Source organism: Globicephala melas, chromosome 4 (genome assembly GCF_963455315.2).
Source record: "Globicephala melas chromosome 4, mGloMel1.2, whole genome shotgun sequence".
NCBI classification, from domain to species: Eukaryota; Metazoa; Chordata; class Mammalia; order Artiodactyla; family Delphinidae; genus Globicephala; species Globicephala melas.
The window spans coordinates 123,870,511-123,895,701 of record NC_083317.1 but is presented as its reverse complement, the minus strand read 5'-3'; the positions used below and the strand labels follow the sequence as shown (position 1 = coordinate 123,895,701).

The window sequence follows — 25,191 nt, the reverse complement described above, 5'->3', positions numbered from 1 at the left end:
ACCTCCCTGGCGGTCCAGTGGTTAAGACTCCTTGCTTCCACTGCAGGGGGCGTGGGTGGGATCCCTGGTCTGGGAACTGAAATCCTGCATGCCGCGTGGCGTGGCCAAGAAGGAAATAAAATAAAAGAATAAAGTATAGCTTTAAAAAAAAAAAAGCATCAGCAGCTCTTCTCCAGGAGGTCCCCCCAGCATGACAGATGCTTAGACCGCTCCCCAGACCAAGTGGGTCGGCTCTGCACCAGCCCCCTCGATGTCCCTAGAGCGGAGTTTGCTTCCTGGGCGTGACCGCCATTGTCCCATGGAATGCTTCTCTGAGATTCCCCGAGGACACTTGTGATCTTGCTGGGTATGCTCTATTGTGTTGACCCCATTATTTGACCTCCAGGCTCCATTTCTGTGATCTAGTTTCTAGACTTCTTGTTGTCTCTGTGACGCTGTGATGGGGCATGATATCAATTCAGAATACCCTGACCCGCTAAGCCGCTATGCATTCTCAGCAGTTATTGCTTCCCTTATTACATCACCTGCGTACGATGACTATGGAACCGAACGCTCTATTAAAATGGAGAGCTGGGTGCCTCTGAGAGTGAGAGTCTGATTCTGTAGAGGGCTGATTAGGAGTTATCATCTCCTTCTCGAAGCCTGAGCAGACTGTATCATTAAAATGATTTTAGGGAATTCCCTGGTGGTCCAGTGGTTAGGACTCGGTGCTTTTACTGCCAGGGCCCAGGTTCAATCCCTGGTCAGGAACTAAGATCCTGCAAGCCGTGCGGCACAGCCAAAAAAACAAATAAATATTTTTTTAAAATTTGACTTTGAAGCAAAGTGGAGAGTTTGATACCTGCCCCTTTGTCCCCCAGGACGCAGTAGGAAATTTCCCACATGGGAATGAACAAACTGGAGGGATCCTGAAGAAATATTATGTGACCCAAATGTATTCCGTGTTAAGGCTTCTCACCACCCCTTCTTCATGAAGATGGAGTACTTTGGTAGTTTTGAAAGCTTGAATACTGATATCTCACCATTTAAATTTTAGGAGGGCTGGGAATCACTGTATGGAGGTTGATATATTACAGGCTTAAGTGATCTATCCTTATGTTATAGTTTAGGGTCTAAAATTCAGATACATCCAGGGACAGGAGGGTAATATAAATGTTCGACGTGGGCTGGGTATAGGAAGATAAGAATGGTTAGATCATGGCAAACTGGAGGGCATTAAAACATTTTAAAATACTCTGGGGTTGAATGAAACGGGTCTGCAGGCCGAGTTCAGCTTCTGGACTGCTGCTCTGCACGGCAGTTATAGAGCTACACCATCTGACTCCATCCACCGGGCTGGGTTTCCTCAATGGCAGCTTGCCCAGTCTTCCTGCAGAGCATTGGGCGTGGAGCTCTCCGAGACCCAGCCCAAGAAAAATTCATGGCTGTTGAACCTTCTCCACGTCACAGCAAATAAAGGAGCTACTCTGGATATGAAGTGTGTCCATGTCATACAGGCAAAGTGATTTGCAGCAGCAGAACACAGCTTGTATGTCGGAGGACATCTGGAGAGGCATCAGACAGAGCAGCCTTGACTAAGCTGCCCAGCGCTCAGTGTGCCCATTTCAGGACGGAACAGAAAGGACCCACCAGTGGAAGCCCCGCCTTACCCGGCCATGTCACTCCCAGGGCAGCTGAATGGAGCCAGGCCTGCAGAGGCTAACCTGGATGGCACTGGGCCATGGGGTGACAGCAGAGGACAGCGGGCATATCTTGATATACCTGGTCTCTGATATTGACCTCTTGGCCCAAGGATGCTTTCTGAAATATCAGGCAGTTAGCAACTTCCTAACTCGTCCTGGGCTGGGACAATGTGAGAATTGTCCTCTCTCTCTGTTGACACTCTGTTGACCTTCCGCACATCCTGGAATTTATAACGTCTTCCCTTTTTTTTAACAGCTTTTAATCACTCTCGTTTTCGTCAGCTCTCTTGGCGCTAAGTGAGTCATAATGCCTGCAAAGCACTTAGCACAGGGCCTGGCATGTAGAAAGTGCTCAGTAAACATTAGCTTTTATTGTCACTGGCATCATCTCCGCCATTATAACTCTTGTCATTTCCCCAGTGGATACGGAAACTTGGTTTCCTTAAACCTTAGACTTGGTTGTGTACCTCTGCCACCAGCACCCTGACATAAAGGAAGATGGACCACACATACATAACCCACTGTGTCAGAAAATGCACTTCCCATGATCCCCAGCTCACTCCTGTGCACTGATGTTTGGGGAGCACTGCTCTAGACACCGTGGTGAAGTACAGACACAGGCTTGCATAGAGATTGGTCCCTGTGGACTTGCTAACTAGGCGGTACTTTGGGACAGTCTTAGGGGTGGACGCTGGGGAGGGATGTGCCTTTGACATTATACAGTAGGGATGTATGACGGGGTGGTTTTGACCACACTAAGAATCTGATTCTGAAGGCTTCAGTCCCCTGGCTGTGACCTTAACCTCAACAAAGTACCTGATTCCTCCCCCAACCCTGTTGACCTTCTGGCCATGCAAACCCTGTTGCCAAGAAGGGAAATTCCTATATTAGAGGACAGACAACCTTTGTGCATCAGGGAGCCGACACAAATAGAAAAATGTAGAACTTTAAAGGTAGAACATATATCGGTGTAAAAATGAGGGGCAAGCCAGTCTCAGTGAAGATTTTGGGACCCTGGTAGGTGATGAGAAGGGAGGTATAGCTGAACGTTTTTTTGTTTGTTTGTTTGTTTTTTTGCGGTACGCGGGCCTCTCACTGCTGTGGCCTCTCCCGTTGCGGAGCACTGGCTCCGGATGCGCAGGCTCAGCGGCCATGGCTCACGGGCCCAGCCGCTCCGCGGCATGTGGGATCTTCCCGGACGGGGGCACGAACCTGTGTCCCCTGCATCGGCAGGTGGACTCTCAACCACTGCGCCGCCAGGGAAGCCCACTGAACGTTTTTTAATGTTGGTGACCGAGAGTATTGCCTGCTTCTAAGAAACATTTTGAAAAGTAGAAATGACCGATCCCATGCTGCCATGGTGGCATATTGTTTGGACCGGAAACTACTAAGGTGGTGAGGAGAAAATGGCCACAGTACCTTAGAGATGAAATCCTAGCTTCATATCAAATTCATTTAGTTTAGGAAGTGAATTAACTAAAAGCCTTTTCAGCCCCTCAAAGCTCTCGCCTGTATTTTGAGGGTAATGTGGTCTAGTATTTTGTTAATTTATGATTGTGGTGATTTTTTTCCTTTCTGTACTGTACTTTCAGATGGCCTGAGGCACTGGACACTTAGTGGCCTGGGCTCCTTAGGACTACATGAGACTCGGAAGTGGAACTGTATACTTAGCAGTTCCTGAAATGGCTCTCTCTTTCTTTCTTCCACCTCTTCCTGCCACTGTTGGGGAACTTAGCTTGGAGATCTGGCCCCCAGTCCCCTCTCCCATCCACCCAGATGAGTTATTGCTGTGGCGTCTGGTAGCCTCCCAGAAGCTATGTCTAAATCCCCAAAGCTACGTCTAAATACCCAAAGCTACATCTAAATCCCCAAAGCTGTGAATGTGACCTTTCTTGAAATAAAAGGTCTTTGCAGATGGAAATTTTTTAAGGCTCTTGAGATGAGTTCATCCTGGGTTATCAGGTGGGCCCTGAATCCAATGACAAGTGTCCTTATAAGAGACACACAGAAGAGGGACACATAAAGAGGAGAGGGCCATGTGAAGATGAAGGTAGAGATTGGAGTTATGCAGCCACAAGCCAAGGAACCCTGGAACCATCATAAGCTGGAAGAGTCAAGGAAGGACTCTCCTCCCTGGAGCCTTCAGAGAGAGCTCAGCCCTGCCAACACCTTGATTTTGGACCTCTGGCCTCCAGAACTGTGAGAGAATAAATTTCTCTTGTGTTAAGTCCCCAGGTTTGTGGTAGTTTGTTACGGCAGTGTTTGGAAATGGATACAGTGTCAAGCCTAGCCTTGATTCAGAAGTGCCTGGGAACTTGTGAAAAATCAGTTCCTCGGGTCTTACCCTGTGGCTGTTCCGATGCAGTCAGTCTGGGGTGGCACCAGGAAACTGAATTTTTAGTAAGATCCTCCAGGTGATCTGATAGATCCATTTACCCTCTCAGTATTGGTAGTCCTCGAGTTCCTCCTTTTGCCCTATTTCCCTTTTACCCGCTTTCCTTGGGCATTGTCCATGCTTGTGTGTGCAGCCACCTCCTGTGTGTCAGTGCACTGCACAGCTGAACCTTCAGCCCAGCTTCCTTTCATCATCAAAGTCCGTCATGGAGGCCCGTTGTTGGAGAGTGCCAGCTGCGTCTTCCACAGGCTCCTCAGAGGGAACACAGACCTCATCCTCTTTCCAAACCAGCTCTTTGGTCTGGTTCCTTACCTGTTAATGGCACGTGTAGGCAACAGAGCCGGTGTGTCAACCTTCATTCTTCCCTCTTTCTTTCTCCTCCAAGGTCCAACTAGTTGATGCTTCCATCCAAATAGCTTTCACTTCTTTCTCTCCTTGTCATCCCCACCTGTCTCCTTACCTTCTTTCTAGATCCCCTCCAGGCATCCTTCTCATCAAACTCTTCCCAGAATGACGTGTCTGCAAATGTGTCAAATGATTCTTGCTTCACATCTCGTAAATGACTCGCCGTTGTGCAGGCTGCACGTTAGAATCACCTGGAGAGTTGTTTGTTTCTCTTTTTAATCCCAATACCTAGCATCCACCCAAGACCAAACAAACCAGAATCTCGAGTTGGAGCCCAACTGTTGGTATGTTTTCAGGTTCCCATAGGTGATTCCAATGTGCAGGTAAGGGTTGAGACCTACTGGGCTAGAGGATCAGGTCCAAAGTCAATGCTTTCTTCACGACTGGGTCCCTGCCAGTCTCTCGCCCTCCATCTCCCACCCAGCCCTGCCCACACACCCCATGCCACAGACATCCCACCTCCTTGCCCTTCCCCAGATGCGTCATTCCATTTCCTGTTTCTTTGCCGTTGCTTGACCTTTCCCTAGAATAGAATGCCTTTTTCCCTCTTGGATTCCAAAAAAATGCTCCATATCTCTCAAGACTCAGTTCCACCTCACCCTCCCTGACTCGCCTTCCGCAAACCCAGCCTAAGGCTGCCTGCTCCAGAACCCTGGGTGTGCTCACTAGAGCACTGCCATCATCATGGAGGAGCTGTTGGTCTGCATGTCTTGTCTCCTCCATTGGACTGTGGGCTCCAGGAGGCTGCTGAAAAGGGAAAGAAAGAAAGGATTAAACAAGGCCGAGGAGACAAAATCATTTTTCTGTTTCTCTGAATCATTGTATCCACGCTGCCTTCTGGTTCATCAGGCACTTTTTAGAAAACAAAACTACTTGGTTTTAATGAACGTAATGAAGTTGTAGCAGTAGTGGTGGTAGTAGTAGTATGTAATACCATTAAGTGAACACTTGCTAGCCGAGGTCTCTGTAGTCATTGCCTCGTTTAACTCTCATGGTAATCATCTCAGGTATCATTCCCACTTTACAGAATGAATTAAACAAGATGCTGTGTGGTCAGGTAATGCAGAATGGCAGAGAATATGAAGGGGAAGGTGTAGATGACCACTTGGTCAGCAGTATGTCTGGTATATCGACTGATCAGGAAAAACTGGTTTTATTGGCAAAAATAGCTAATGTGTAGTTTTTTGAGTGGCAAGTACACATTCGATGCTGAATTTGGCATAGAAAAGACACAACCACTAAACGTATCAATCATAAATGAGATGGTGGTTTATGTTTACTAACATTTGGAATCGTATAAATATAGTCTTCCTTTTAAGTGTGCTGGAAGGAAGTTGTGACCCAGAGTCACAAGATCAGGGTTGAAAACCCAGCCTTGCCAGTTACAGGCCACGTGGTGTTGGGATTTTGGCTTAATTTTTCTGAGCATTAGCATCTTCATCTTTGAAATGGAAATATTATTTCACAGCCCACAGGGGTGTTATGAGAAAGGAGAGGAGATGGTGTGTATGAAAGTGATTTGTAAATGATACAGGGCTAAACAGGACTAAGGGGAGGAGTTCTTGTCTCTGTGCTGCGTTTGGGTCCAGAAAGTTGGCGTTTGGGAACAGTCAGGACAGGGAAGGCGGTGTTTTTCTGGGTGAGCGGATATGGGCACTGGAACAGCTGCGGGCTGGCTGAATTCCCTGGTGCGGCAGGGTCTGAGGATGCTGGGATGGGTAAAAACAAGTGGCCCAGGCTAGTTAGGGAGAATGTGGAAGGAGAAGGATGGTTGGAAATTAGAGTCTTGCTGTGCTTATTGATACAATGGAGCTGAGAGAATGTAATGGTCAGGGTTTTGCGTTGGGTCACCTGTAACCAAGGACCAACCCAGAGACCACAGATCAGCTCCAGGGGCTTGATGTCTTGTTCTTTTACTCGTAGGTTATTCCCAGCAATTTCAACCCCAGCAGCTCTGAGGTTTTCTGGGTCTCAGAGCAAAAGCTCACCTACCCTGAGGTCCTAGCATCTCCATTCCAAACATATTAATGTATTAAGACGCCGGAGTTTCTCTTCACAGGGTCAAGGTGACTTCGTGACTGTGTGGCTTCAACCTCCTTCCTCTTTAAAGATGAAGCCGCGGCTTTATCTCTTTTATTCTAATAGACTGAAGAATATTTTCTAAGTCGTCATCGGTATAACAGTTCTGAACTTGAATCCCATTCTGCCACTCTCCAGAGGAGAGCATAGCAAACAGCTTTTTTGTCACAGACGTCACCACCCTAAACTTATCTGAAAGTTCCTGGAGCGGGAGTCAGCATATCATTTTTCAGGAATCAGTAGGTATATTTTAAGATGGAACTGTTCTAAAATATTCCAACAGATTAGAGATAATGGACCAAGTGAACACCATTAAATTTGACCCGAATAAGTGAGTTTTTGGGTATCAGTTAAAAAAATTCAGTCCTGGAAGTTGGCAAGCCAAAGAGGAAGAACACGAGGACAGAAAGAAGAACTCCATGCCCCAAAAAATTCTGTATATTATAAATAAAATCAGTTATCGCGCACGTGCCATTTGCTGTTCACTTGCACTGACTGGGTGTTCCTATACTCGTTGAATCCCCCCAGCACCCCAGGAGGTGTGTATGATTTGCTCCATTTTATATGTGAAGAGACTGAGGCTTAGGGAGGTCAGGTGCTTTGTAAGGTCCTGCTGTCAGTGAGCGGGTCCCAGCAGCTGCCAGTTGAGGAGTATGGTGCATTTTAAGGCGTGCGGAGCCAGAAGTGTGGAAACCTGTTTTGGTCACACCAGGAGACCTTAGGCAAGTCATTCTACCTCTCCGTCCCTCCATTTTCTCACATCTAAAATAGGAGCGTTGGACTAAACAATCTAAAGTTCCTCATCTTATAAAATTCTCTTTGCTAGGGCATAGTTGAAGGAATGGGAGATGCTTAGCCCAGGAAAGGGACATGCAAACCTTCCAAGGGCTGTCGCGTGGCAGAGTTGACAGCTGAGGGCTCCCCGTGAGGACTGCTCCCCTAAGGAGGAAATTCCCACACTGGGTGGAGTGGTCCTTACCCCTGGTCTGCAGAATCTCTAGAATCCATCTGTGGCAAATTAGGAAGGAGTTGGAAGGCACGCTCCACTAAGAAGCTTGCTCCCTTTGCTTTTTGTTATCCAGAACACCCAAGGTCTGTTTATTTTGAAGGGAGGCTCCCTCATCTGACATTTTGAGAAAGGTTTGGGGGACTAGATTCCCAGTTACTCAAGACCCAAGAGCATCTCTTTGTGTGGACTCAGCACCATCTTGTGGACATGGTTCTGTGAACTGGGAATGGACTCTGGTCATCAAATGTAAAGGAACCTCAGGACACAGTCCTGAAAGAGTTGCTGCCTGGGAAAGGCTCTGTCTAGGGATCATGTTTTGAACAGGGGCTGCCTGCTTTCAGAGGTAGGATCTTCCTTGGGGAATTTACTTTTATGACTCTAACCCTATTATTATGCCCATGACACCTGGGAGAGCAGAGTGGATAGGCTCAGTGACACAGTAAGCCGGACCTTCCCAGAGTTGTGGTACAGTACAGCCAGGGTCCTGTTTCCGGGGCAGGGGATAGAGGGCATCAGTACAGAGGCCTCCTCAAGAGGGAGCCCCGAGCCGCTTCCCCTCTGGCCTCCTTCCCCTTGTATCCTGCATCCGGCCTCACGTCTCCAGGTCTAGGACTCTGCCCTGCCCCCTCTCCTTCTTGCTGGTACTGATTGCCACTCAGAGCATAACTTACCTTATAGTGCTTCCAGGCCCCCTTCCCCAAGCGGTGAGGATGGAACAGATTGAAGGTGTGAAGGGAACAGAGCACTCGGGCTGAAAAATGCTTTGCCTTCCCCCACCCTGTCTCCTAATGCTGGTGAGGCTAGCCACATCCATGTTCTTGCTATTTCTGTGTGGGAAGAAACTGAGTAATAATCTCATCCAGGGCTAAGATGACGGTCGAGGGCAGCCTTGCTCAGTGCCTTTACCAGACTGGAAAGAGCAACCTGTGGCCCTAGAGAGGCCGCTCGAGGGTAGAAGCTCTCTCTGGATGTTCAGAACCCCAGCCTCTTCTTTTCTGCTTATCCTTCACAGTGGGGTTGGTAGGGGGTTGGGGGAATATGTGTAAAGGCATGCAGGGCTCCCCCAAATAATAAGAGTCCCCGATTTTGCATTTGTTAACGCACAGTTTTTGGCTCTGTTGACACTCTGTTACATCGTGATGCACGTACCTGTTCTTTAAAAGTGAGGTATTTGTTCTTTCAATTACATTTCTGTACCCATATTAACATATTCTCCCAAGACCTTAGTACAGGAATGCTTAATGAATTACCCACAGTCCCTTATTTTGCTAAATATTTATTTTTGCACTTACCTTCCATGATTATGTTCTTCTAACTTCCCTCCTTTTGGGGTCAGCCTGGCCTGAGCCCCACAGCTCCTAACCGTCCAGCCTGCCCAGAGCTAAGTTGCCCGGGCTCCCTGGAAGCCCTGGAAGCCGGGGACTCTCCAGGCCACTCATCTCTCCACTTCATCCCCAGGGAAATCCCCACTTACAAAATGATCCCTGCTTCCAACATCCTTTCAACCAACAAGCGTTAAATTGGTTGCTATTATCATAATGAGGTGGGCCAGAGAAAAGGGTTGTAGGAATTGTTTTGTTTTCTGGAATTTTCATGGGAAATTATCAGGGCGAAAAAGAGCAATAGAATGAGATACTACATTTTATCTGGACTGTCTCTTCTAATCCTATTAAGAATTAAGTTGCACTATTATATCCATTTTATAGATTTAAAAAAAACAAGTCTTGAGATGCTAATTAACTTGTTAAAATTCATACAGCTACTAAGTGGCAGAACTGGAGTTTGAACCCAGGAGTATGTAAGCAGGGGCCCTGCTCTACCCTCTGAGGATAAAGATGTCTCTATATCTTTAGGGGGAGAAAGGATGGCCCCCGGGAACAGGAAGGGGAAAGCTCGGAACAATTGACTACCTCTGACAGTTGTCAAAAATTTTCATCAGGGACTTCAGTGGAAGCTTGAACCAGAATCCAAAATCAGCACATAAATGTGCAAAACCCCAGACTGAACCCAAATTAAAAACATTTTTTTTTTTACTGAATCAGCCACAACCTAATGAATCCATTAAACTGAGACATAAACTAAAAAGACTTTTAAATCAAAAAACTGAAACATCAGAATGTTCTCTAAAATAAATCATAACCAAACTGACCTATCATTAGGTTCCTAGTTTAAAAGAAGAGAGAGGAGGTCTCAAGACTTCATCCCCGCAAAACCTTGGTGTGAGGGCAAAGGAGCAAATGTGGTCTGCCAGGAGTCTAAAGAGACAGGAGAGGTGACGAAGCAGATCCCAGGGGAGGCTTTCTTGTGAAATAAAAGAATATCGCCATCGAAAATAGGAACGTGACCCCACAAGCAGCCAGCGCCTGGCCGTGTTTATATAGCCAGATTTGAGTGACCTTCTGACCTGAAAGGACAAGTGCACAGACTGGAAATGTATAGATGATTTAAGTATTTGTGTTAAATATTATTTTAGTTTCTTTCTATCAAGCTTTTTACTGGAATTGCTAATAAGTTGCCAATAGCCAACATGAATCATTTCTATTTAAAATTTTAATGCCTTCTTCCATAGGCTTAGAAGAAGTGCTAACAGATGATGCAACTGAAAAAAGCAAATCATTTCAATGATACTTGTAACTAAATGCCCACATATGAGCTAAGGCTCAGATGTAATAACTGCTCTCTGCATTAAAGAAGAATGATAAGTTAATGAGCCCCTCTGGGTATTAAACTCTAGGGTGGGGACTGGGGAACCCTGGGTGCACAGTGAAATAGAATACTTGTCCCTGCCATTGAGGAATTTCATGTGCCCTAGATTTGGGGCCTGGGGGCCAAGACTTGGTAGTATTTGCTCCGGCTGACATTTACCGCTAATAATAATTAATTGGTAATGGTAATACTAATAATAGCTAATGTTTATTAAGCTTGATTTCGTGTCAGACATAAAGCCAAGCACTTTATAGGTATTATCATTTAATCCTCACGTTAACCTGGTAGATTCTATTATTAGCTCCATTTTGCAGATGAAGAAGCTGAGGTGCAGAGTTTAAGAAACTTGCCCAAGGTCACAGCCAGAATGTGACGAGAGCCACTTGACACCAGAGTTCAGGCTCTTAGCCGTGGTGCCAGACTGGACATGGGCTGCCTTGTCCCAGATTATCCTTCGGGGGAGCCCTGTTTCAGGAGTGGACTAATACAGTGCTCTGGGGTCCCTCAGCTCTCTTAGTTCAGTAGCTTTAATCTCCCCCCTCTGCCCCTTCTGTGCCCACTTCTCGTGGTAGCCCCTGTGTTACACTCAATAACGGGTGGGTGGTAAGGCATTCGATAAATATTACCTTCAAATGGAAGTGGAGCAAAATGATAATATTTATGAGTGCCAGCTATTACTTTGAAGTTTACTTTTCTTGAGAAAATAAAAGTAGAAATTTATGGAAAATTCTGAATTTCCCTGAAGTGTTCACCCCAGGGCCATCTGGTGGTCCATATGGAGTCTTTGTGCATATCGGGGAAATGGCTTCTCCTGGCAGGGGGATGCAGCCCTCACCCAGGTTACATGCCTGGCCAAGCAGAGCGCGGACTGGCTCTCAGCCCCGCCCTTTACCCTCACAATGTACCACAGGACATGACCTGTCCCCCTGCACATGGCAGCCCTGCTCAAGTCCAGGCTACCGATTGCCAAAGCACTCACACACCGGTAGGTAGGCTGGGGTCGTGAGCATAGGAGCCTTTGATACCGAGAAAGAGCTGGAAAAGCTAAGTGTTTTCTTTCTTGGTGCTCCTGAATCCGCAGTGAAGAGTGTGGTTTGGGGGGCATCCTGCCCGGATTTTAATCCCAACTCTACCACTCACTGGCTAAATAACCTTGGTCGAGTTACAAGGTCTCTCTGAGTCTCCGTTTTCTCATCTGCAAAATAAGGTTGCTGTGAGGTTTCATCGGGATGGTGTATACGGAGTGTGTAGAGCAGTGCCGGGCACAGGGATGCGCTCGTCTGGTGTTGGGGGCATGGCACGTGGCTGGCGTATTTAGGTGAACTTCTTCCTTCACAGAATGAGTCGAGTTGGGGATGTTGGCTCATTTGTGGCGGGATGTTGATGTCACTTTAAAGCAGCCCTCAGGAAGGCTGCCCAGAGGGGCTCCAACACAAGCAGGGGACACAGTGACCTGATTCTTCAAAATGTAATTAGAAGTCGTGGACCAGCTCGTGTGCATAACATACCTGGGTAATTTTCAGCAGAATGCAACAAGCCTGCCTGCCCAGACCCTGTTCCCGAAACTGATTCAGTGTCAACAGTGTCACCTGGCACGTATTCTTCTTGAGGTTCCACAGGTGAGCCTGAGGTGCAGCTCCACCGAGACCCACCATATAAGCTCACATTATGATGCCTTTTCCATCTTACTGTTGGTTGCCTGATGGGGGAAGAGGGCTTGTGTATGCCTTTGGAGTGGGTCACAGACTGGTGTACCAGGAAGCACAATCATCCACAGTTTGGGGACCCAGAAGCAGGCCACAAGCCCAGCTGTGCTTCCCTTAGCCCAGAACCTTCTCCAGATCAGCTTCTCATGAGAGGAAGCTGAGTGAGGGAAACATCGGAAGGAACTGAAAAGTGGTTACAGCGAGTGGACACCTCTGGGAGTGCTTGAAGGGAGGACAGATACAGAAACAGGGTCCTTACAAACACCCAGCACCAGGGCCTTATGCTATACCCACATATTGACAACTTTAAATTTTTAGTATTTAAAAAAACAGTTAACTTTTTAAAGGTTTGTTGCTAATTCCGTCCAAGCACTCAGTAGACAAAAGGCCAAATCCCTGGAGCTTAAAGGCAAAAGAACAAAATTCAACCGAGTACATTTTAAAGATCTTACTGGCTTTATATTTAGTGATTCATGAGTCAGGCAGCAGGCAGTCTAGCAGATAGAATGGAGCTCCAAAGAGCTGTACAAGGTGAGAGATTTTACTGGAGGAAGGGAACAGAACAAGGAAATTATACTAGGCAAAAAGGTGGGTTGGTTATGGCAAGGTTCCTTTCCTTATAGGGGATGACAGGGGTTGTCAGGCAGATTACCTAACTAGTACTGATCAGTCTATTCCTGATTTAAGCTGACACCTAGTTTAGGGTTGTTTTGCCGGAAGAGCCAAAACTTTAAGTTTCCGTTTGGTGACATGGGGCTTAGCATAAGCAACTCCATTTTGGGCCTGTTGTTTTGTCTTTAACAGAACAAAGCATATCATTAGAGCTTAAAGGAGTGTTCTTTTCCTGTCTTTGAGCCAAAGTAATAATAGTAAGCAATTTCAGTGTTTCAAAGCTATGTTTCATTGTTTTAACTTGTGTGAGCAGTAAATACTTTGTGGCAGTGGATGGCCCTGGCTTGTCTTATCCAGCCCAGCTTTAGGCCAGCAGGGTTGATATGTGTGTGTGTGTGGTTTTTTTTCTTTTTTCCTTTTACAATGTCAGAACAGACTTTTCGATTTTTTTAATGTTCAACAAAGGTGTTTCTCCCTTCTAGCATAGGTGACAAATAGTAGGGAAGTTCGCGTTGACCTAATGCTGGATCCAGAAAGCTTGGTAATAGTGCCAGGTGTGGTGGGCTCTAGAGAGCTTACTGTTTGGGCGGTTTGCTGTTTTTGCATTTATTTCATAAAGGTTTATCAGCACTGTTATGTGCCAAGTGTGGTGCTAGGAGCTAGGGGGGAGACTGTGGTAAACAGCCTCACAGCCCTCACAGAATTTATACTCTTGCGGTAAAGCACACATTTGTCAAATAATACTTAATTACAATAGTAGTAAGGACTGTGAAAGAAGAGTATGCTGAGAGTCTAGGACAGATGAACCTGATTGAGGGGGAAGGGATTGTTGGATAGAGATCAGGATAGGCTGCTGCCTAGGCTGCAGAGGCATTCTAGGCTTCAGAAGCAGCATGTGCAAACGCCCTGAGGTGGGAAGATCCTCACACATTTAAGGAACAGAAGGGAGGCCGGTGTGGGTTGGAGTGGCAGGAAGTGAGGTCAAATCACAGAGGACCTTCTGTGCCTCAGTAAAGATACTGGAATTTGGGCTTAGGGTTTTAATGAGCCTCACTGGCCATGTCTCAGCTCCGTGTCGGCCAGGAGACTCTTTTCTCTGTCATGGAGAAGGCTCGCTCCCAAAGCTGGCCCCACCCTGGAGATTTTCTTCCTCTAGAACTGCCCTGATGCTTCATACCCACTGGTCTCATGCTTTATCCTGCCTGACAAGTCCCCAGCATGAGCCTTATGATCCCTGAGACCGTATCATCCCCAGGCCCATAATGAAAGGATTAAATCTAAGTACTCGCGGTGGGTGAGTACCCAAATGAAATGAAAGTGAAAGCTCATCTTCCTGATGCATTCGCTTCAGATTAGTAAATCCTGGCAGTGCACATCCTTGGCTTTTGTCTCTCGAGTGCTTGGACTGAATTGGCAACAAACTTTTAAAAATCATATTTTTTTTAATACTACAGATTTTAAGTTGGCAACGTGTGAGTATAGCGTAAAGGCCTTGGCGTTGGGTGTTTAGCACATTCTGGGCTGTGGGGCAAACACCACGGCTGACTCCGTGTTCGTCTGGCACCTTGAAAACGCCTTTTTCCCCGTCACTGTACACCCGGCCGGCCGTGATGGGCCCCAAGCCCCTGGCGCGTCATCTGCCTATGCTCAGGTTGCCCCGGGAACCTGCCGCCCATGGCCAGGAGTCTGATTGCCTGAACTCTGATCCTCAGCTGCCCTTTTTGGGGACCCCTCTGGCAGATTCTGCTTCATGTCAGGCAACATTTCCCAGTGGCTTCTCGGCACGGGACCCAGGCAGGCTGCCCCCGATGGCCTTAGCTCTTAAATCTCACCTGGGCCTGTTCCCGGCCACGGGCTTCTGCAGTGGTGATCCTGTACCACCGGCCTGCAGCCTGAACTTGGGGCAGAGCCATTGTGTGCTGGAGACAGCGAGTCAGCTGTTCTGACTTCCCTCCTGCTATGTGTGTGCGCACGCTCCTGACGCAGCAGAGTGCAGGAGGCCGGGCACGGTGCCGCCCTCAGAAATTACAACTCTGCTGTAAGCGAGGCACTCCTCCGGGTTCAGTTTCCACATCTATACCGTGGGCATGAGAGTAACAGCTTCCATATGGTGAGCCCTGACTCTGTTAATTCATTTAACCCTGTGAGTTCGTCGTAGTGTCTCCATTTTCTGCGCCTTCCTCGCAGGATTATGGAGGGGATTAAGTTAACGTGAAGTGCTTTGCAACGTGAAATGTATCAGATGAAAGTAATTTTATTCAAAATGGATTGGGGCAGTTCACACAGATGAAAATTGTAATTCGCAGTACTCACAGTGCCTGTCCGTCTATAGTGCTGATTCACAAACGTGTATCTGTTTCTAGTACAGGTCGTTCATTTAGTACATGAATATGTACTGAGGGCCTGCGATGTATCAGGCACTGTTCTAGGTGCTTAATATACGTCAGTACAGAAAATCAAAGATTGCTGCCCTCGTGATGCTTAAGTTCTAGCAGGCAGATGGATAATGAATAATGAGCACATTGTGTAGTGTATGGGGATGTTATGAGTGCTGTGCACGAGAAACAGGCAGAACAGATAAGGGGGGCCAGGAGTGCAGGTCGCTTTTCTCATCAGGGTGAGTCTCTCTGCTTTCAAATATTTCCCGAGTGCCTGCCGTGCCCTGTGGCCTGGAGACACAGCAGTGAATGGGACGAATAAGGTCCTTTCCGTCCTGGAGTTTACTTTCTGGCAGGTACAGTGGACAGTTAACAAGCAGACAAGTACATGTGATAATTGCAGGTTGAGGTGTGTGACATGAAGGAAATAAACCAGGTGATGCGAGAGCAAGTAAAGCCGGGAGCAAATAGAGAGATGGGGTGGGCCTCTGAGTTGACATTTGAGCTGGGCCTGAAGTATGAGTGAGCCAGCCCCGGGGCGGGACCGGAACCAGGGCCAGGAGAGACTCGGAAGGTGGAGTCAGCCCAGGGAGGCCTGAGTGTGAGCACAGAGAGCGGGGCAGAAGGACCGGTGAGTATGGGGAGAGTGGCTGGGACCCGTGGGCAGTGCAGGGCCTCGCAGGCCACAGCGAAGGGTCTGGATTCTACCCTAACATCTGGGGATGGCCACTGAAGGGCTCTAAGTAGGGCCTGACTTGGATCTCCTTTGTGCTGTTAAAAGGCCGCCCTGCGCACTGTGTGCCTAAGCAGTCCTCCCCGTAGTCACACGTGAGGAGGACACAGTCAGTTCTCACGCTGATTCCCGCCCACATTCATCAAACCCCTGCTGTGTGCCAAGCATTGTGTGTGGTGCTTTTCATGGGCATTTCTTGGTTCACTCCTCTCTGCCCAATTTCTGATTTGTCCAGAAAGAGTCCATGCAAACTGTGATTCATTGTCTTGCAGGAGTCCCCCAAAAGCTGGGGTGCAGGGGGACCCTGGGGTGGAGAACAAGGGTGCAATGGCAGGTGGATTTAGGTGGTTTAACACCAAAGCAGCAGTTGGTCTCTGTCCTTTTTTAGGATAACCCATCCTGTGACCCGCAGGAGGTTCATTGTTGTTCAGAAGCCAGAATGTACAACAGTTCTTCCCTCCACCCTCCCTGACAGGTAGAGGTCAACTGAGAGGAACAGGCCCATTCAGTCAGCTGGCCCTTTAAGAAAATGGTATTTGGCTTTTGAAACCAACTCTAGATGATAAGCTCACCCCTAAAATGAGAAGTTCCAGGGGATAAGACCCCTGTCCCGGTCGTTCTGGTAACTCAGTTCGCACAGCATTCCAATTTAAAATGCCTTTTCACATTAGCATCTCTAAATGTCAGTGGAATTTGGTGGAGACAAGAAATGGACGCAGCACTTCAGGGCCTCAGAGATAGACTCTCTAAGCCCATTTGCCAGCTTCCTTAAGCAAGCAGGTGTCCAGGCAAGGTTGATGGTGAGATGACCCCAAGGGCTACCCTAAACATTGCTGTGTTTCAAAAAGAAAAAAAGAAAGCACCTTTTCCCCCTTTCACCTTCCAAACTAGCAACTGGAAATATTTAACTGGGCACATTGCATCACCTGCGAATCTGATAATACTCGTTCTCACAGTCTGTGTGCACGCAACGGCAAGTCTGGAGACCAAACATTTACCTATTCAAAATAAGGTATTCAGTAAAGGTGTTTCAAGTCAATCCCCCTCTCTGTTGGATGGACTCTAGTAGCTTCCTGAAGTTAGTCTTTCCAACCACCTGAATTTCAGATGAAAAACAAACCTCCTTTGTTATACTACACCTTCTTGAATCTGATAGCTTAAATGCATGAAAGTCTGATAAATGCAGCTCTTCTCTTCTCCTTTTGGGCTGCATTTAGAAGGCAAATCAAGAGGATTTTCCTTTTCTTAGACGTAGCTGAACTCTATAAAGGGCTTCTGTTTTGTAATCTGTTTTCGAGATCTGATGCGTGTGTTTCTAACACCCCATCACGTGAGGAGGTCTGACGTAGCCACCCAACATGACTATGAGAAAATGCACTGCAAAGATGTGTGTGGGATGGTGGAGCCAGATCACTGAAGCAGTGTCCTTTGTCAGAGAACACTTTCTGCAGAGAATAGCAGATCCATGCAGTAGATTCCACTTCAGTATGGGGCCTGCGCTGGCCCAAAATGGACTGTGAGTTTGACTTTTGCAGGATTCCAGGTCAGTATCCTAATATAGCGTGTTTTTTTTTAGTTGGGTTTTATTTCTAAGTGTCTTTTTATAGAAGACTTGTAGTAGAAAGAGGAGAAAGTTGCTCTGTTGATTTAGTTTCGTTATTATGTACGTTAGGAATTGAGCGGCCAAGGTGCTGCAAGAGGGCTCTTGGCTTTTTCTCTGATCAGAAGATACAGAAAAGTGGGAATCAGTCTGGCCCTGGAGAGTGGCCTTGAATAAGTGACTTCGAATTCTCACTAAGAATGCAGACTGGACAGGGTTACTTCACTTTCCATCTGTCATGTCTTGAAGATTTGCTAATAAAAGTACACCAGATTTCATTAACAAGGTCTATAAAGTTCTATATAATAGTTACACTGGTTAAACAACTTGAGGTTTATCAATTTTTTTTTTTTTTTGGTTGACATTGTGAGAGTTAAAATTTTTATGGAAACTATCATTTTTAAGTTTTTTGACTTCTCTGTATTTCAGTAAAATTGCCTTGTCAAATTTGGGGAGAGAAGATTTAATTAAGGTGGAAATACTGGAATTTGTTGGTTGGATCATTGTCAGGAATTGTTTCCTTTGATTTCAAGTTCAAAACCAGGAAGAGTATCCAGGATATAATGGGGAGGGGCTCATTTAGTAGATGAATGGATAGAATTGTAAGGGCAAACGGAATGCTGTGACCAAGCTAACCTTTGAGATTCGGAAGGCAAGGATTCAAGCAATGATAGATTGTGCAAACAGAATCTAGGCAGCAGCCCTGCGTACCAAGGAACAATTTTCACCTGAGTGTGTAGTGGGGAAGGCCCACACTAGGCAAATTGGTCCACCTGTTTTTCAGCCCTGTTCAAACTCAAGTGATAGATAGCAATCGCTTCACGCTTGGAAAATTAAAGACAGCTGTAGAGGGTGTGTATCTGTGTGACTGTAGGTGTGTCTGTTTCTCTATCCCTTGGATTTTCCTTCTGTCTCCTGGGCGTTTCTGCTTTGTATTTCAACACACTTTCATTTATTTTGTCTTTAGTTCCTTTAGGCTTATAGATGATTCATTTTATTGAGTAAAATAATTTCTAAATAGTTTCTTTAAAAATGATTTTGAGCATTGTCTTATAGGTTAGAGAAGTGGTTCTCAAACTTTTTATTCCCAGGACCCCCTTACACTCTTATAAATCTTTAAGGACCCAAAGAGCTTTTGTTTATCTGAATTATATCTATCAATATTTATCATATTCAAAAATTTAAATGAGAATTTTAAAACTATTAACTTATGAAAATTAACTGTGATAAACCCAGTTACATGATAAAATGATGTATTTTAAAATATGTATTTTAAAATGTATTTTAAAAATAACTATTTTCTAAAGCAAAAAATATAGTGAGAGACTTCCCTGGCGGTCCAGTGGTTAAGACTTCACCTTCCAGTGCAGGGGGTGTGGGTTTGATCCCTGGTCAGGGAACTAAGATCCCACATGCCTCTTGGCCAAAAAACCAAAACATAAAAAACAGAAGCGATATTGTAACAAATTCAATAAAGACTTCAAAAATGGTCCACATGAAAAATATCTTATATATATATCTGTATATAGTGAGAAGAATGGTATTGTTTTATGTTTTTGCAAATACAGTTGACGCTTGAACAGCACAGGGGTTAGGGGCGCAGACCTTCCATGTGGTCGAAAATTCGCAGTCTCCCTTCCTTCATATCCACAGTTCTGCATCTGTGGATTCAGCCAATCGCGGATCGTGTAGTACTATAGTACGTACTTAGTGAAAACCATTAGCATATAAGTGGATCTGAGTGGTTCAAACCTGTATTGTTCAAGGGTACACTGTATCTTTAATATCTGACTTCAGAGAAAGACGGTTGGATTTTCACATCTGCTTCTGGATTCAGCTGCAACGTGTTGTTTTAGTTGAGTTATACGAAGAAAATCCAGCCTCACCCAACTAGGTAATTGGAAAAGGGAGAAGTTTTTTAATAATCTTTTCAGTTAATGGTGGATATTCTTTGATACTACACCAGAACTTACCAGTGGGAATTTCTTAAAGGTTAATTGCAACATGGAATCCATATCAATGAACTTTCTATACTTTGTTACATTTAAATCCACTGCTCTCTCTCACACCTTTTAGCCCCTGCATGATTTTTTTGGTAATATGCATTGGTCATTTGGAAAATGTCGGTTCACTGAGCCATGCATAGTATCCAGAAACCACTTTCATTACATCACCACCAACATCATCAGAAAAATCATTATGTACTGAGGAGTGTTGAGCTCATTGTGGTAGATGCAGGTTTTCCAAAATTCTGTTTCTGCTTCAGAGTCTTTTGTTACTGGCAACAAAATGGCTACTTGAAATGACAGACTCACTTAGTTCATTTTCAAGGAAGTGTTTGCCCAAATACCCGTATTTGAATAGCCATGGTTTGTCTTATCATTTTTTTCAAGTAAAAATGGTGTTCCATGAAAAAAAAAAAAAAGGGCTAGTTCAACTCAGAACTCAAAGAAACACCCAAGTACTTTTTCTCAAGGCAGTGTGTACCTCCCATTTTATCACACAACAGTAAGAAGACGTACAGTCAAGGGTCAAGATTTAATAAAATGAATAATTTTTACTCCTTAATCCAAGTGTTACTGGCTTGATGTTTGTTAAGTTGCCGGAAGTTTTCCCCATCTTTGCTTTTGCACCATTAATGCACATGTCAGCATGATAAAAAAGATGAATGACATCTTAGTGTTGTCATGAAAATAGTTTTTTTTTAATGTCTTTATTGGAGTATAATTGCTCTACAGTGGTGTGTTAGTTTCTGCTTTATAACAGAGCGAATCAGCTATACATATACACATATCTCCATATCTCCTCCCTCTTGTATCTCCCTCCCTCCCACCCTCCCTATCCCACCCCTCTAGGTGGTCACAAAGCACCAAGCTGATCTCCCTGTGCTATGCGGCTGCTTCCCACTAGCTATCGATTTTACGTTTGGTAGTGTATATATGTCCATGCCACTCTCTCACTTGGTCCCAGCTTACCCTTCCCCCTCCCCGTGTCCACAAGTCCATTCTATACATCTGCGTCTTTATTCCTGTCCTGCCCCTATGAAAACAGTTTTGACCTCAAGAGCTTGCCGATAGGGTCTTGGGAGACCCAGAGGTCCATGAAACATACTTTGAGAACCGCCAGGTTAGAAGGAAGCTGGGGGGGTGGGGGGAAGAACAGGAATTTATTTTTATTTTCCTGGTAATTTTGCTTTCTCTAGAGTAGCATTTGGGTTCACCTAGGTCTAATTTTTAAAGCTTTAAACCAGAAAGCTTTCTAAGCACAGTATGTTATTTAAGGCATTTGCTGCCCGGGGTCTGAGGAGCCACTGCGTTTCTGCTCACTGTCGACATCAACAGTGTGTTGTACCCGCCCTGCGGGCGCAGAGGATACCAAGATGAGCTCGGTTGTCCCTGCGCTCAAGGAGCAAACAGGGAAAGATAGAGATATGGACAGACGCACAGCATTACATGCGACTATGAAGGTAGGAACCCCAAATTAGGAATCCGTGAGGAAGGAGGCTGACCAGAGGAGGTGTCATCTGAGATGAGTGAATGATAGGAATTGCCCGGCAGCGGAGCTAGGGGCGAGGATAGAAGAAGAACCTCAAGAAGAAATACAGTTTTTCTTCTAAAGCTTCATACAGAGCGTAGAAATCCTCCCGAGTGATGAGGAAAGGACCCGTATAGGGAGTCCCTGTGCTGCCTGTGCTGTGGGTATACTGAGGAGGCTGGCGTGGGGAGGGGGCCTTCTGCCTTGTACCTTAATCCACCTCTCTACTGTTGGCATATTTTACCATCAGCATAGATTTATTTTACTTTTCTAAAACGTTAATTCTACAAGTAAGTGAAGAAAAGTCATTTTAGTCATCAAAAGCATCTTATTTAAGTGCCCACCTTTGCATGAGATGAATGTGTATTGTATAAGGCTGGAATATGGCAGGAGACAAAAGCAGCAGCAGATTCTAAATATGCTAATTAAGTAGAATTTCCCAGTGGCATTTATATGAAGTATAATTATAAAGTATGTTTATCATATATGTATAAAATTCTTAAAAGCATTTACATATTTATAAAGTATACTTTATGTAAATGTACATATATGTAATTATAACTTTAGAATTTTATATTTAATCTATATAGAGATACATATTTTGTTTATATATTTATGTATATGGAAACAGGATGATCATTCATCCTCACTTCTCAGGGCACAGTCCCAATGTATACCTGTTGCCCTGGCATGGTTATTAGTTGCACCCCCTTTCTCTCGCAAGTATCCGGTTTTTTATTTTTTCTTCTTTTAAATTTATTTATTTTATTTTTGGCTGCATTGGGTCTTCGTTGCTGCACACGGGCTTTCTCAAGTTGCGGCGAGCGGGGGCTCCTCTTCGTTGCGGTGCACAGGCTTCTCATTGCGGTGGCTTCTCTTGTTGTGGAGCACGGGCTCTAGGCGCACAGGCTTCAGTAGTTGTGGCACGCGGGCTCAGTAGTTGTGGCGCACAGGCTTAGTTGCTCCTCAACATGTGGGATCTTCCCAGGCCAGGGCTCGAACCTGTGTCCCCTGCGTTGGCAGGCGGATTCTTAACCACTGCGCCACCAGGGAAGTCCAAGTATCCTGTTTTTTAGATGCTGAATTAAAAGTTCATCCTGTTTGATGTGCTTATAAAATATATTTACATACAGCATATGTTCATATAGTTATATAGTCATAGATTTATTGGTATGTGCACATGGATATATATGTATGTGTATTTATGTGTTTAGAAGGTGTATGTTAAAAGCTATTACAGCTAAAATACCAACTCAGGGAAATAGTAACATAAGTCAGATGACCACAGTTACCTAATTACAAATTAGTTTATTTTTTTTAAATATTGGCTTACCAAAATGTTTGCATCTACATCATTTTTGTTAGCCTTTTTCGTGCTTATTTATTCCATCTCAGCAGTACTACTGAAAATAATAAATATACTGCACGAAACTTGCTTTTTTGAACACGTTTTAGAAAATTACGTGTAAATTGAATTTCATCTGCTTTCCAACTTCTGTTTCTTTTTCTGAAGTCTGTTGTGGGCTTTCCATTGGCAGGAACTCCTGAGACTTCTGTTTTCATTTACTCTCAATGAAGAAATATAACAGAGAAGATCACTTTAATTTTTCTTAAGTCAAAGAATACTATTTTTGGTGAGAATGACTGCCTCCCCCCACGAGCTCATTTATGTCTTAATTCTAATTTTAGGGATATCATTAAGTATGTCTGTTCAGAACTGTGGGTGCAAAGTGATTCTGCTTAATGTTCTTATCAGTTGCACAAACCAAACTGCCTGAAGGGGCCAGGCTGGGCTTTTTACTGAGAGAAGCCGCTTGGCGGTAAGTACTTGGACAGGTAGCACGTGCGTGCAGGTGACAGTGACACAGGGACACAGCCACGCGGTTGCCAGGCAGCCAACACCCCCTTCGCTGTCCAGTCTTCCTGTTTTTCAAGAAAAGATATGTTGATTTTTACGTTAAATCTTACTGGTTTTCAACGTGAGCTCAGTTTTTCAAAACCATGGTTCCAAAAACCATGGGAGTCAAACATAGCGTGTGGGGACCAGGTGTGCTTGTGGCCTACGATGGGTCCCCTCTGGCCTACAGACTTCTAACTTATTTCTTTGTTGCATGTTGGACAGGCAGAATATGGCTTGGAATTGCATCTTCAACAACTTTCACCGCTTTTTCACTTCGCATTTGCGGATTTGGATTCTTTGTCCTAAACTGTTACACTGGGAATTCCCTGGTGGTCCAGTGGTTAGGACTCCACGCTGTCACTGCTGAGGGCCCAGGTTCAATACCTGGTCGGGGAGCTAAGATTCCGCAAGCCGCATGGTGTGGCAAACAACAAAAAGCAAACAACAGCAACAACAAAATAAAAATAAAGTGTTACACCGACTCCTAGATCACAAGCTTCTTGAGGGCGTAAAACTCTCGACTGTGCCTTTTTCTGACTGAAATTCCTTTTCCTCAGCTTTGTCCATATCTGCAAGGTTTTGCTGGGCTCACACCCGTTCCCAAGCCCCTCTCCCCCCGACCCCTGAAACCTTCTCCCAGCGCTCTTGACCCTTCACCTTCCCTGGGAATCTGTGTTTTACGGCTTTTCATGAGCACATCTTATTTTCCCTGCTGTACCACAGACCTTTGGGGGCAGTATTTTTGTTCCTCTAGCGGCCCTGGCTTTTAGTGTCAGCCCCCAGGCCTGCTTCTGCCTGGTTGATATAAAACCACCTGAAGAGCCTCTGAGACAATGTGGGAAGGAGGCTTGTCAGTGTTTACTCGGTGTGCCTTTCCAACTTGTTATCATATGAATGTATTACTTATTCACGAAATAAGGTACAAAAGTACATACGGATTCCGGGGTCTCACCCCAGCTGTTCCAAACCAGAATCTCTGCAGGGGCGGAGTAGGGGGAATCTGTAAACCTGTACTGTTTTAAAGCTTCCCAGCTGATTTTGATGCCTAGCCAGGTTTGGGAACTACTGTCCCAAAGCATGAAGTAGGTATTCAGTAAACATCTGTTCAACGGAGAGATGAACTATTATCTTCCTGTAGCACTTAGCCTGATGCCTTGTACTTAGCAGTTGCTCAATAAATATTGGTCGAGGGAATTAAAAGTAAATTTTGAGTTCAGATACTAACTCCCCCGGCCTCACTTTCTTAGGTGTGGGTGGAGCCATCACTCCTTCCCAGGTTCCCGCTCTGTCTGGGGTGGATGGATTAATTCTTACCTGGACCACTAGGACGGCCTCGCTAGCTGGTTTGCAACCAGCTGGCCTCCCTCGGATCCTTTCCACACACTGCAGCCTAAGTGGTCCTGAGTGATTTTTTTTTTTTAACTCAAATCTGATGATAACTTTTAATGATAACTAGTACTGGCAATACAAAACTTGCTGTGGGGAGTCCTCTAGAGCCCATTATGGTCTGGTCTGACCCTTCCAAACAGGAGAAGGTACGAGTCAGGAGAGAAAGTAGATCCTACAGGGGCCCGGAACAGAGAGACCTCAAGGAAGGCCAAACAAGCACCAGCCAAGTATGTTATTGATCTGTAAGCCAGTGAAGGGTAGACTGCTGCTATCCATTCAGGGTGAACCTTTCTCCCTTCAGGGCACAGAGGAAGCCATAAAGATCCCCTTTTTTTTAAGTTTATATTCTTTATTTTTTTGGCTGCATTGGGTCTTAGTTGTGGTATGCGACATCTTCATTGCGGCACTCGGGCTTCTCTCTAGTTGTGGCGTGCAGGCTTCTCTCAAGTTGTGGCATGCGGGTTTTCTCTTCTCTAGTTATGGCATGCAGGCTCCAGGGTGGGTGGGCTCTGTAGTTGTGGCACGTGGACTCCAGAGCACGGGGGCTCTGTACTCTAATTGAGACGTGTGAGCTCAGTATTTGTGGCGCTCGGGCTTAGTTGCCCCGTGGCATGTGGAATCTTAGTTCCCCGACCAGGGATCGAACCCGAGTCCCCTACATTGGAAGTTGGATTCTTTGCCCCTGGACCACCGGGGAAGTCCCAGAGATCCCTTTTCATTTAATTTTATTTAAAGATTTAATCCCCCACATCCCTAGAAAAGATTCATGGAAGGTTCCACTTAAAGGCAGGGAAAACAAGAGTAAAAGAGCTCTCACTAAATCAAGAAAGTGAGACAGTAGTCACATCAGAAACCCAGGCTCACAGTGGCTACAACAGTCAATGGTAAACGTTAGTTCTAAGCATCCTCGTCTCGAGAATTAAGAGAGAATAAACGTGGTGAGTACATTGTTCTCATTATCTGAATAATGAAGAATTTGTTAGTAGAAATGCTCTTTTTCCAATGGCTGAATGAGATAAAAAGAAGTTATCGAATGGATTCTTGTATAAAGGACTGTCTAAAT

At 45.4% G+C, this 25,191-nt stretch overlaps 1 protein-coding gene and 2 non-coding genes across 17 annotated transcripts in view; all 3 read left to right on the top strand.

The window, feature by feature from the left end:
• ZBTB38 (zinc finger and BTB domain containing 38) overlaps window positions 1–25,191 on the top strand; it is a 75,907-nt gene that overhangs the window by 42,777 nt on the left and 7,939 nt on the right. Inside the window, exon 1 of one of the 15 annotated variants that reach the window (XM_030873343.3) lies at window positions 17,122–17,248. The exons of the other annotated variants lie outside the window; for them this stretch is intronic. The gene's annotated coding sequence lies outside the window, so the exon portion shown is untranslated. Of the gene's footprint in view, window positions 1–17,121; window positions 17,249–25,191 lie in introns of those variants that run through there. 15 annotated transcript variants of the gene reach the window in all.
• Window positions 680–751, top strand: TRNAK-UUU (transfer RNA lysine (anticodon UUU)). The gene has a single exon. It is a non-coding gene; the product is annotated as a tRNA-Lys (tRNA).
• Window positions 23,063–23,135, top strand: TRNAD-GUC (transfer RNA aspartic acid (anticodon GUC)). The gene has a single exon. It is a non-coding gene; the product is annotated as a tRNA-Asp (tRNA).